Here is a 13,288-nt window from a genome sequence, read left to right as displayed (position 1 = left end):
CTGCCAAGCCTGCCTTCGCTTCTCCAAGCTCCCAGGAGGTTTCTCCTTTCCCCCATGCTGTGGGAGCAGTCTGGGATGGACTCGCTGACTTTCTACCCTGTCCCATCTCTGTCTTTTATGATGCTAATTATAGCTGGTGTTATTACATAGTTAATCTGCATTATTAAGAGATGTGGTGGAGATTTATAGCTCGGATTTATAGAGTATCTTTCATCCCAGGGGATCTTTACTGGCTTTATAGACTTGAAGAGAGGAGTTGCTTCTCCTTTGCTCCTCCAACGTGGGGTGCAGCTGCTCCTGGGGTGTGTGGGGTTCTTCACCCACTCAGGACACATGGAAATAAGGGTGATGTTCAGCTGAAAAGAAAGCAGAGATTGAGGCAGGATGGTTTGAGGCAGTAAATTGTAATCCCCCGCCATTAACCTGTGACAACAGGGGTTTTCCATTACACTGTGGGCACTTCTGTGGTGGTCACCATTAGCATGGGTCATGGGTTTGTGCTGTTTGTTCCACAGACACCAATCCAGCAGCACCTCTGGGGACAAGGCTGGCACTTACCAGCCCGTCACGCCTCTCCCTCTCTAGTGCCAGCGCTGGTCGATGGAGATTCTCCATCCAAGGACTAAATTGGCTTGACATTGACTTAGCAATGTGAATCCTTGCTCCAGGCAGTGCAGTCACGAGCAGGCACCAGCACAGGGATATCTGAGCACTCCACAGCTATGCCAGCTGTCGAGCCATACCTGCTTCCGAGCTAGCAGCAGGGCTTGGATGCAGCAGAAAAACTTGTCTTGCTCTTTCCCATCTCAAGTGATCTCTCCAGAGATGGAGGATTTGTATTTCTGTGTGTTGCAGTGGAACTTGTGACTGCATAAATCAAGTGCTAGGTTTGAGTTTGGGCCTCACCAGTTGAACCCATTGTCCACCAAAGGGGTGGACAAGCTATGCTGGGAGCTGGCCAGTCTCCTGCTGCATCTGACCCTTAAAGTATGTAGGATAACCCAGGAGATCTGCTAAATCTTCCACTGCACCCAGTTCCTGGGCAGTGTGACCTGGCCTGGATGCTGGAGCCATGGCCCAGCAGGGAGGAATGCAGGAGCAGGTGGTGGGGACCGACCCAGCATCACTCACCCTCCTCCTCATCCCCCAGCGACGCTCCCTCGCTGTCCTGCTCTCACCCTGCCCAGGCTGCAGCGGGTGAGGAGTCTCCCATGGGCTGTTGCCTACAGAAACAATTTTCTCGAGGTGAAAGCTCAGGGTGTCTGTGCCAGTTCATTTCTCTCCAGCACGGGCTGAAGGAGCCTGGTGCAGGCAGAGCTGCCTGTCCCTCGGCTTCCCAGGGGACGGTGTCACTTGCCAGCTGTGCCCATACCTGCGGGCAGCAGGCGAACATCTGGAAGGTGTGATGGCACTGCCACTTGTTATCAGGCAGCCACGCAGAGCTGGGAGGAGGGCAGTGAAGCAGAAGGTGCTCCAAAGCACCTCGTTGAGCACCCAGAGCAGGGGTGTCTCTCAGCACCTGCCTGTCCCTGGGAGGGTGACAAAGATGTGTTCACTGCAGGTGCTGTCACCCCACCCTAGCTCACTGCACGCATCTGTCCGTGCCTCTGGTAATTAACTTTGCAGACAGAAACATGACTTTGCAGATGTGGTCACAAATCCCAGCTCATTCACCATATGCTCTGGCTGCCTGACAGCACCAGGGAGTGTCCTCGAGAGCTGCCTTGTCCCTGGCCCTTGGGGACACCAGGCTCTGCACAGCAGCTCACTGCGGGGTGGCTGTGATGGACCATGCTGGTGGGTTTGCTGCTGGGCAGAGCCATGAGCTGGCCAAGCATCCTCCATGGGCATCTTGGGTGGGTTGCTTGGGTGCTGCAGCCCTGACTGGTGGGCACTGGGCAGCACTGGGGCTGTCCCAGGCTTGATTGAGCCCTGCATGGGGCTGCTGGCATATGGCAGACCTTGCACAGAGGGGAAGCAGGAGCATTAACTGTGTTGAAATGACTTTGTCGGAGAGCCAGCATATGAAATGTGCGGTGATATTGCAGCCCTGCCACTGCCTGTGGCTGTTTTTCCTCTGCTTTTAATGACTAATAGAGAGAAGACAAAACAATTTCTATTAGTTTCTCCCACGCCGCAGTGGGTTTCTTATTTTCCAAACCTCATTAGAGTTTGTAATACCATGGTGGTAGTCAAGAGCAGTCCGAATCACCCTGGGGGGAAAGAAGAACTGAAGAGATATGATGTGCAGCCCAAGTATTAACACTGCTCCTGGCTCATTTCCAGGGTCCCTCCTGGTTCCTTTCCAAACTCTTGTGCCTTATCTCCATCTTAAAGGTTAACGATGAAGCTTAGGAGAGGAAAAAAAGAAAGAAGAAGCTTAAGATCTCAAATTGTTAAAGGGAATGGATGTGTGTGCTGAGCAGAGAGCTGGGTCTGCATTTACATTGGAAAGGCAAATGTTATTTAAAAGGCATTGCTTGCACTTCCCAGGGCAGTGTGGCTGGGGTGTGGGTTTCTCTGGAAGAGCTGCTGATGTTGAGGGTCTTCTGACATGCAGAGAGACCACCAGCTTCAGGTCACCGTGCCCAAATCCTGTAGGATCCGGCTGCAAGTCTGCCACTAGCCTTGTGCCTGTTCCTTGGGCAGTCCCAGCGTGAAGTCCTGGCTCCTCTGAAGTCAGTGGGAGTTTTGTTATTTGTTGCCTCGATACAAATAATGCCGATGAAAGCACCAGGCATGGAGCTGCTCGGGAAATGATTGCAAACAGCTCTCAAACAACCCACGCGAGAGGACCTGCAGCTTTGGCTCAGCTCATCACTGAAATAATCCTTCAGAGGAGGTGTCCAGCCCGCTCTGGGTCACTGAAGCATGGAAAAACACTCCCCATAGAGAAACCATCCCCAGATGATCTCACAGTGGCCACAGCCTGGTGGACAGAAGCTCCACGAGCTGCTCCAGGAGTTCTGTCTGTCTGTCTTCTCCATCTGAATCGTTAAAAAGCTGAAAGTTGCTGAGCTTATGGAATCTGACAAGGTCAGACCCTTTGACTGTCACCGATGGCAAAGCTAATGGAGGGAGACACCTTGAAGAGGAGATACATGGAGTAAGACATGAATCCTCCTGGCAGGCACAGAGTAGTGATGGTCCTTTGCAAATGGGCAGATTTCTCATCAGCCACATCAGCTATTGGGCATTGCCCAGAATCTCCAGTCGAGGGGGGATGGCACATGGCTCATATGTGTCCTTCTGGTCCTGCCACCAGGTTGCAGGTTCAGGACAAGGCTGCTGAGGCCAAAGCCCAGCCAGATGTGGGCAGTGGTGGAGCCGCTGCCTATCTCACTGGTGAGATCAGCCAAACTTTTAACGCAGAGCCACCCAGGGAGAGAGGTTTTGGCTGCTTGCTTGTTTGCTTGTCCCCTGTGCCAGGAGGAGAGGAGCAGAGAGGTATGTGTGGAAGGGCTTGTTTTGGGTGATGAAACACCCAAGTGACGTGACTTGAGCAGGACAGTAGTAAGGAGAAAGCAACTTCAAGATGCAGAGTGTTGGATCAGACATACAGTGGGTTGTATTTCATCAGCTTCCTTGCTGCTTGTCCAGACAAGCAGTCCATCAAACAAAGAGGTCTCCAGCAGTACATGCAAAGAGCTTGGGAGCCTGCTCTGTTGGAGGGAAGAGACTGTCAGTGGAGTATTTTGAGTTCTGGCTCTGATGCAGTTAGGAGATCCTACCTGGGTTTGGGTGTTAATGATGGCAGCTTCTACACCAAGTCATGTCTCCCAGCTCATATGGAACAGGCTGCCCAGAGGAGTGGTGGAGTCCCCATCCCTGGAGATGTTCAAGAAACGTGTAGATGTAGTGCTCAGGGGCATGGTTTAGTGGACATGGTGGTGATGAGTTGATGGTTGGACTGGATGATCTTAGATCTTTTCCAACCTGAATGACTCTGTGGTTCTATGTTACACACTGGCCTCTCTGGGGATTCACTCTGTGTGAATATGAGCTTCCAGGAGCAACTTCTGCCAGAGTTACAGGCAAACAAGACAGGTTGCCATTCTCTTCCTTTTCTCCAGCCCCAGGTGTGTCTGGTTTTTTGTTTTGTTTTGGTTTTTTTTTCCACTCTGTCACTCAAGCATGAGTTTTCTTGACTTTTCTTAAAACTTCTTGCAGAGAAACACATGTAAGCTGAGGTGAAGCACGGGAAATTTCAATCCCAAAGGGAATCATCTGTATATTTGCAAAGTTCTGTAAGAGGCTGAAAACTAGAGCTTTGCATGGAATTCCTCTTGCAGCCCCAACTCCATAATTGAGGCATAAATCCAGCTTTGCATGCGTGTGCTGTGCCTCCTGCACAGGCTCCAGGCGTTGCTGTGGGAACTGTAACTTCCCAAATTTGTTTTTACTCGGCACTTCGTTTTAGCCTCTTCCCAACAGACACTCCAGAGGAAGAAAGATCTGCAGCCTACCGCAGGATTTCACCCACAGGAGACACACTTTACTGGAATAAATAAATAGCTGTATAATGGGGAGCAGGGTGGGGAGAATAATACAAGGTGATAAAAGGGTGCTGGGCTGTGGGTGCTCCACCTCAGCTAGGTGGCTTCTGCTGGCCAGAACCACATGCCGGTGGTGGACCTCCAGCAGCATGTTCCTATGCCAGCTGCTTGCTCTGGGTCTCACTGAGGTGCAGGATGGAGATCTCTGCTCCTATCACTCGTGACTTCTCCATCTTCCCATCTCAAAGCAGATCCCTGTGTGTTTCCTGTAGAAATGGCTTCAAGAGAGGATGTGCTTTTTTTCCATGATGGTGAACATCAGTGTCATGGTGGTGGGCACTGCTGGCTGAGTTTCCTTGAGTGCTTGGTGGCATCACCGAGGCTGTGCAGATCAGAGGAGGTCTTTAAGTGTTTGGGGGATGTTTGGAGATGATCTGTAGGAAAATCATATTAGCATGGTCCAGCGTTGGCAAGAGTATGATGCTGGTGGCCATGGGAGGGTCCTGCTGTTGACCTGGGCTTGGTCATGAGCAGTGTGGAGAGTTGTTATCGATTCAGTAGCTGAACTAAAACGCTGGCAGTGGCATGCTTTGGATTACCTTGAAGTGAGTTGGATGTTCTGGTGAATGGGAAAGTGGTCACAGTCTCCATTGACTTTTGGCTACCGGGGAGGCACAGGACCCCTCCAGGAGGCACGGAGGTGGTGGTGGCACCTATTTGTCTTCCTTCATCTATTTTGTCCTTAAAAGAAGCAAAACCAACAACAACAACAACAAAATCTCTGCTCAGATTGTGCAACAGGTTCAAGCAGAGTAGACAAATCACTTTGGATCAGCTGAATTCCTGTTTCGTGGTGAATGAACTATTCACTGGGAGGGAATTCCCTTCCCTGCCTCTGCCAGCTCCCAGGGAGCACCACTGCTCCCACCACTTGTGTCCTTCTGTCCAGCTCTCACTGCTGTCCCAGGTCTTAAAGTCCCATGTCCAGATGTCATTTGCTGGCTGTCACCATTGTCATGCCATGGCTGGGGTCCCTGCACAGCACTGCACACCCGGTGCCACAGGCACTGGTGGGGTTTGCAGCTCCTGCTCCCAACTGCAGTCCCCAGTGACAGCCACCACCCTTTGCCTGGGTCCTGTGGCTCTCACTGTCCCCTCTCATGCTTCGGTGTCCCCAAATTGGGCACAACGAGGGAAGAGGGAATGGGATGCATGGGACAGGGCGTCCTGGTTATTCCCAGTCCCATGGAGAGTTTTGGGGCAAGTTTTGGGGTTTGATCTGAGGGCACATGGAGGGAATGGTGCTGAGCACCATGCTTGTAGGCACATCACACCAACCCTGAGGAGCACCCTGCGTGCTGGTGTGATTTACCTCCCCAAAACACCTTAATTTAAATGCTAATTCTCCCTGAACCGAGCAGGTGAGGTGGCTGATGAATATTGTCAGGCTGTTTATTGCTGGCACTGAAGTAGGGCACGCAGGGGATGCCATGGAGAGGGATGGACAGCGTGAGGACAGCTCCCAGCATCAGGGTTGATGGTGGGACGGGGTGATGGCTGTGGTCGTGCCATGATGCCCAGGGTGGGGATTTGGGGGGCACGGGCAGCTCCGGGTTGGTGCTCTCCTCTCTCCCCACAGCCCAGTCCAGCCACACATTGATGCAAACAGTGGTTAGGGCTGAATGTTGGGGAGCTGGAGTGAGCTTCAGGGCCTGGCAAACCTGACTGGTCTCTCCTTTTTTATCCTACCTCATTATACAGGAGTGGGGCCTCACTAAAATTAATGACTAGTAAATTTGGAGTAAGTAACCACTGCTTCAGAGGGTTTACATTAAGCCTTTATAATTCACCGGTGCCTGAGGTCTTGGAGACACATGGGGAGAGATTTACGCTGTGCTTACCTTTTCCAAAGTGGCTGTGGAAACAGGACACTCTCTTTTCTGTCTTCCACTGACTCTAGATCAATTTTTTTTCGGTGACAACAAGCTAAAAAGAAGCTCTTTCTGAACGTCCCCGTGTCAGATGCAGGCTGGGCTCTTGTGAGCTTGCAGTCACCACAGTGGGAAAGCTCCTCCGAGGAAAAGTTGGGTGAAAAGCTGGCACTAAATAACCTCAAATCCATCTTGTTCTCCCCAAACCATTGCAGGACAGAAAGAAAAGTAAGATTAATAAATTATTCTTGCCAGAAAAGGCGTCTTCTCAGCCTTGCCTAGCAGAAAGTGCAGTCCTCGCATAGTCACTTTGCTGAACATAAGCACGCGGGATGACAATGTGATTAACATTTGTAGCTGTGCTGGCTCAGATAAGGGTAATTAAATCTCACGCTTCAGGGCATCAGCTAATCACTTGTGGGGTCATTTTTTAAATTTTTTTTTAATTTTTTTTTTTTTTATTACCCCTTCATGAATCTATTTGCCCGGTCGCTGCGATAGGGATCCGCTGGCAGCAGTGGATGGAGGCAGGAATCTCCACCCTGGTGTTTGGGTTTGCATTGGGAGTCATATGGGAGCACAGAGGGTCTCGGAAAGGGTCAGTGGGCAGAGTATGAGGTTGTGTCCTTCAGGAGTCAAAGGGAGGAAGCTACAGCTGGCTGAGCCAAGGAGGAGAAGCTGCTCCTTCACCCAACGCTGTTGATAACAGGAAAATGCAATGGATGTGGGTCACCAGAGGATGGTTCAGTACCACGGGCTAGAATCCCACTGCAGGCTCAGTCCTGGCGTGCGAGGGGGCGAGGTGATGGAGCTGAGCTTCACCCTGTAGAGGTTGCTCCTGACCCAGTGCTGCATCATGGGGTAGCCCATCGCCTCGTCGTACTTGATGTCTCCTGCAAAGGAAGAGCTGGTGCTCAGCCCCTGGTGTTTCTGTCCCCACAGCTGAGCTCTTCTGGCACCGCCAGGTCTGTCCCCACGTGTGAGGTGGTGAGAGAGCACTTAGGAAGGTGCCATCAGCCAGTGTCATTGTTCTCCTGGCCATCCCCTCTCAGAGGTGGGACGCATGGCTGGGCTCTGGTGTGACCCTGGTCTCCTGCAAAGGAAGAGCTGGTGCTCAGCCCCTGGTGTTTCTGTCCCCACAGCTGAGCTCTTCTGGCACCGCCAGGTCTGTCCCCACGTGTGAGGTGGTGAGAGAGCACTTAGGAAGGTGCCATCAGCCAGTGTCATTGTTCTCCTGGCCATCCCCTCTCAGAGGTGGGACGCATGGCTGGGCTCTGGTGTGACCCTGGTGCTCTCCCTTGGGTGCAGGGTGTGGGGCTGGCCCATCAGGGAGGGGACAGTCCCTGTGCTGCAGGGTGGCAGGTGGGCTCAGCGCAGCCACATCCCACTTTCCTGGTGCAGCACCACGCTTCTCCAGGCCTTTGGGATTTGGTAGGGCTGATGCTTTTCTCCCTTTTCTGCTGAGGCAGAGCAGCAGAGACACCGACACGCTTCTTCCCATGTTCCCTACTGACTCACCTCATTTCCCAGCCCTAGCTTCCCACCACCCACACAGCTCCCGGCTCCAGCAGTAATTGAAGTTCCCCATTTGCATCGCTAAGACAGCACAGGGCTGGGAACAGCAAAGCACAGCATCACCACGGGATCCTGCTCCCGGCGTGATCAATAGGAGGTGTGTGAACACATATGTGAGTGAGAGGCTTTTCCCCTCAGACACAGAAACCACTTTTTCTCCTGCAGTGCCTAGAGTGAAGCTCCTGAGATGCAACCAGGTACTGGTGGCTTTGAGATGGGTGCAGCAGGACCCCTGGCAGTGGCCAAGGTGTCCCCACTTGTAAGATGATCATGGGATGATGGAGCAACTCACCCAGGAATGGGCTGTGAGGGATAAAACCAGGGACAGGGCATCAACCCAGCGGTGTTTAAAGGCAAATCTATTCAGTAAAGTGCAGCTGGGGCAGGCGGTGCCCAGGTACTGGTGGCTTTGAGATGGGTGCAGCAGGACCCCTGGCAGTGGCCAAGGTGTCCCCACTTGTAAGATGATCATGGGATGATGGAGCAACTCACCCAGGAATGGGCTGTGAGGGATAAAACCAGGGACAGGGCATCAACCCAGCGGTGTTTAAAGGCAAATCTATTCAGTAAAGTGCAGCTGGGGCAGGCGGTGCCAGCCTGAGCCTCCCCCGCTCCTGGGACTGACCTGATTTTGCAGGAACCTCCCTTTTTTCTGCTCAGCTGCCCTTTTGTCTCCGCACCCGGAGGACACAGAGCCTCCTGGTCTATATTTTGGCTCTAAGATCAATATTTAAAATCCCTCCTCCTGTTTCCTTTGCACAGACACGAGGCGTTTCACTTGCCGGGGGAGGCTCGTCTCACAGAAACCTGTCTGTTCACCATTTCAAATAATTTCCCCAGTATCGTTGTTCTAGAAACAATTCATTAGGGGCCTATTATACAATGTTATACCTGCCAAGGTTAGAAAAGATCCTGCATGTGTGGTAAAATCGCACTGTGAGCTGCACATGATGGGTTTTTGGGGTTTTTTTTTTTATGTTGGTCTATAAATGGAATTTTTCCTCCTTTTGGAGAGCCGGTCATCCAGGGGCAAGGCCTTGGGGTGACGATGCTGCCTGGGATGGGGAGTCCCAGTGGGGCTTGGTCTGGTGTTTGGTCACAGCCCCATACTGGGAAGGTGCTGCAGGCAGTGGAAAGGGGCAGTTTTGGGGTGTAACAGTCATTTCTCTCTCCTCACCACTGTCTGCCCCTTCTCCAGTGCCACACTTTGAAAACCTGGGCCAAAGCCAGTGGCTGGGTCCCCAGGATGAGAGTGGTCCCATGCTAATCGAGCCGTGGCCCCTGGGGAGCTCATTAAGTATCACCTCGGAGGGCTGCGGTACTGGGGTGGCTGCAAACCCCATCCCCTGTCAGGTCTCCTGCTCACAGATGTCCCTCGCACTCCTGAGCCCTCCATCCCCGTGCTGCCAGGGCGGCTCAGCCCCCTTGCCTGGCCGTGGTCTGCATCGTTGCTTTGCAGTTGTCTTTTTCTCTCTGCAGGGAGAATAACTTCATCAAGGACTTCCCTCAGCTGGCTGATGGCCTCATGGTGATCCCGCTGCCTGTGGAGGAGCAGTGCCGTGGTGTCCTCTCGGAGCCCCTTCCCAACCTCCAGCTTCTCACTGGTACGAGCTGTCCCTGTGCTCCACATCCCCTTGCTTGGGGATAAGTGTAGCAGCAGGAACCCCTTCTCCCACCCTGGATCTCACCCTGAGGGGCACCAGCACCTCTGGCATCTCTGTGTCCTTCGCATTGTCCCTCCTGTGTAGCTGGGGCAGAAACAGCGTATGGGCTGTGCGCATCCATCCCAGCACGGCCAGGCAGCATCTCCATCCCCATGAGCTCCAGGCAGCCACAGCCATTGCAACACTGGCCCTGCCACAGCCCAGGAACCCCATGGCATGACCACCAAAGGAGGTGACCATCCCTGCCACCATCCCCTCTCTCACCCCAGCAGTGCCCAGCAAAGCAAGCGCTCCATGTGGCGTTGGCGTTCCCAGGAGCGTGGCCGCGGGGTTGGCAGTGGCTGAGCACCAGCTCTTCCTTTGCAGGAGACATCAAGTATGACGAGGCGATGGGCTACCCCATGGTGCAGCACTGGCGGGTCAGGAGCAACCTCTACAGGGTGAAGCTCAACTCCATCACCCTCTCTGCAGGTAAGGGGTTCTAGCAGCGGGGAGACAAGTGTCTACATGGGCGGGTGGGTGATGATGATCTGCCCGGTGGTCTTCTGCCCCAAGACACAGTCATGCTGAGCATCTCACCAGCATTTCCCACCTCCAGGCTCTGCTCGGGCAGTAACTCACACTCCCAGTGCTGTGGTAGAGGCAGGGAGAGAGATTTACCTCCTTTCTACAGGGGGAAACTGAGGCAGGGAGTTTGTGCAGCTCAGTTGTGCAAACCAAGAGCTGGGGTTAGAGCCAAGGGTGAGGCAATAAGCCACACTGCAGGGAGGATGTGTGTGGGGATGGCTGTGTGTATTTGTATGTATGAAAAACAGTAAATTCTTGAAAAAATGTGGTTTCAAGAGGACCCAAAGTGCTTGTAAATGCGGGTCATATAAAGCAGGGAGTCGCAGATGAAGAAGGGGTGGATGCAAACGTCAAAACATTTCACTTCCATGTTTTTATAGCTATACATTTTGTTTCAGAAGTGCTGAAACGTTTTGTTGCCACCTGAAATGTTTTGCCTTTTCATTTCAAAACAGCATTTTTTTATTTAAAAATCAACCTGTTCTTAAATGGAGAGGAAAAGGAAAAAAAAAAAAAAATGAGAAAGATTTAGTGCAAAGAGGCTGCACAGCCCCAGACCAAAATAACCTGCTTGGAGCTGAACAAAATATTTGGGTTCAGCTCAAAATGAATTCTTCTAGCTTTTTTATTAAACAACCTTCTCCTTCAATAAACCAACCACCCAAGCAGCCAGATAACCTCATTTTGGTGACAGTTATGACGTATTTTCTTGCAGTATGTTTTCAGTTCCACTACTCAACCAAAACGATGATATCAGCCAGCTCGAAAGGGTGCCAAGGCACTGTGTAGTCACCAACGCCCCCATGATATTTCAACTCCATAGAGCAGTGAGGCTTCGTGTCCTTGTCCCATGCCAGCAGTCCCTGCTGTCTGCATGGGTGCTGCTCAAAAGATGTCCTGACCCTTGTGCACCCATGGGTGCCACCAGCCCAGCCCTGTGGGTCGGTCCAGCTTTCCTAAAAATAGTTATTGGTTGTGCAGGGTATTTACACTGGGGATGGTCTGCAGTGCAATCTGTAATAAATTTGTCCTTACAGCAGGAGAACATCTCTGGTTATGGTTACTGCCAAGGAAAGGCCAAGCTCCCTGCCATCTTCTGGGGAGAACGTTGATGCTGGGCCAGCATCCTGCAAAATGGGCCAGAGCTGGTGGGAGGGTGTGTGTGTGTGTGTTTGTGTGTGTGTTTGTGTGTGTGTTTGTGTGTGTTCACATCAACATCCCTGTAAAATGTGCACTGCAATGTGTGACCCAGGGCAGTGGTGGAGTCCCCATCCCTGGAGGGATTGAAGAGTGGTGTAGACATAGTGCTGAGGGACATGGGTTAGTCGGGGACTTGTCAGTGTTGGGTTCATGATTGGACTTGATGATCTTAAAGGGCTTTTCCAATCGAGGCCATTCTGGGATTCTCTGAAAATGATTTGAGAAATCTCTTAGGGAGAGGAATCTCAGAAGGATACCAGAGCCCCAGCACAGGGTAAATAGCAGGTTGTGGATTCCAAAGGGTCATGTAGACCATGGAGGCAAAAGAGGAGGAACTGTGCTTTGCACCCACATGGGGACTTGTGTGTCTTGAGCAGGGGATCTTCTGGGTCTCCTTCCCCCGGGCTGTGGCTGGCAGCCCTACTTAGTCCACCTGCCAATCCTTGCCTCCTTCCTACAGGCTTTGCAAACATCCTGAAGATCCTGAACAAGGACAGCAGCCGGGAGGAGCTGCTCTCCTTCATCCAGCAGTTTGGCTCCCACTACATTGCAGAGGCACTGTATGGCTCCGAGTTCAGCTGCACCATCCACTTCCCCAGCAAGAAGGTCCAGCAGCAGCTCTGGCTCCAGTACCAGAAAGGTGAGGAGAGCGGTAGAAACGGGCAATGACACAAATGCTGGTGTTGATCCACACTGTTTTCCATCTATCACTCCTTTTTCCCAGTGCGTACACCATCCCCGCACTGGTTAGTGGGCACAGACAGGATTCTTGTACCAAACCAAGTGCCTAACAGCAGGAGACAGCAACACGTGTTCATGGGCAGCATCCTGGAGCCAGGTGATCCCATCCTGCCTGCTCCTGCCCCATCTCTGTCCCTCCACGGTGAGACACTCTTCACCACCTGTCCCCAGCTCTGCCGTGGTGGCCCCCGCACGCCGGGGGTGCTTGGGGTCAGGTGATGGAGATGTGACATAATTGAGCTGTCTCAGAATGGCTTCGTTTTATTGCTTGTGACAATGATGGTCTTTAAGGAAGTGCATTAAATCAATAGCAGACTCATTGTGCTACACCATAAATAACGGGACACATCATTAAACAGGGCAATAAACTTGAGGACTTTGAAGTAATACAATTAGGTTATGTTTATAAAAACTCCCTTATCGCTGTAGCCTTCCATTTGCCAATTCATCTCTCTCTATCCAGGGAGCTGGGGATATTCCCCAGGTTTGATATTTTTCTGTTGAAAAACGTGTGGTGTTTCCTAGAGTTCGTTGTAAGGCTGATGGTAACGGAGGTTGGAAAGTCACTCACATCCTTCCCTGTGGGTGCTGCCAAGAGCTGCTGTGTTTCGTGGAAGGCAGTGGACAGAGCTGTGCTCCCGCCCGCCGCCTCCGTCACTCTATACTCATTTTTTCTCTCTCTTGTAAGCGTGTTTATAACACCCTGTGCTCCTTTGTTTGGGTTTTAAATAGTGATAAATGAAGTTTGCCAGAGCAGTGCCTCTGTTTAGCAGGAGGAAGAGTCGTGGAGGTGTGTTGTTTATGTACTCACAATGGTATCAATCACTCGGGCGTGCTCCCTGCAGTCCCTGGGCAAACGTGTCGGTGAGGAGCAGACCCAGGGTGGCTCTGTGGCCCCAGTGTCATCACCACAGACATAGGTTTGTCTGGAGATGCTGGGTGGGAATGAGAGGTGGATGCTGCAGGCTGAGCCCACTATTTCACAGCACTGGGGCAAAAGGGATATGAAAGGTGGCAACATTTAGAATCATACAATCCCAGACTGGTTTGGGTTGGAAGGGACCTTCAAGCTCATCCAGTCCCAACCCCCCTGCCATCAGCAGGGACACCTTGC

The sequence above is a fragment of the Antrostomus carolinensis genome, unplaced genomic scaffold (genome assembly GCF_000700745.2).
Source record: "Antrostomus carolinensis isolate BGI_N321 unplaced genomic scaffold, ASM70074v2 scaffold776, whole genome shotgun sequence".
Lineage (NCBI taxonomy): Eukaryota > Metazoa > Chordata > Aves > Caprimulgiformes > Caprimulgidae > Antrostomus > Antrostomus carolinensis.
The sequence above is the reverse complement of the archived record's forward strand: the minus strand, read 5'-3'. Positions refer to the sequence as shown.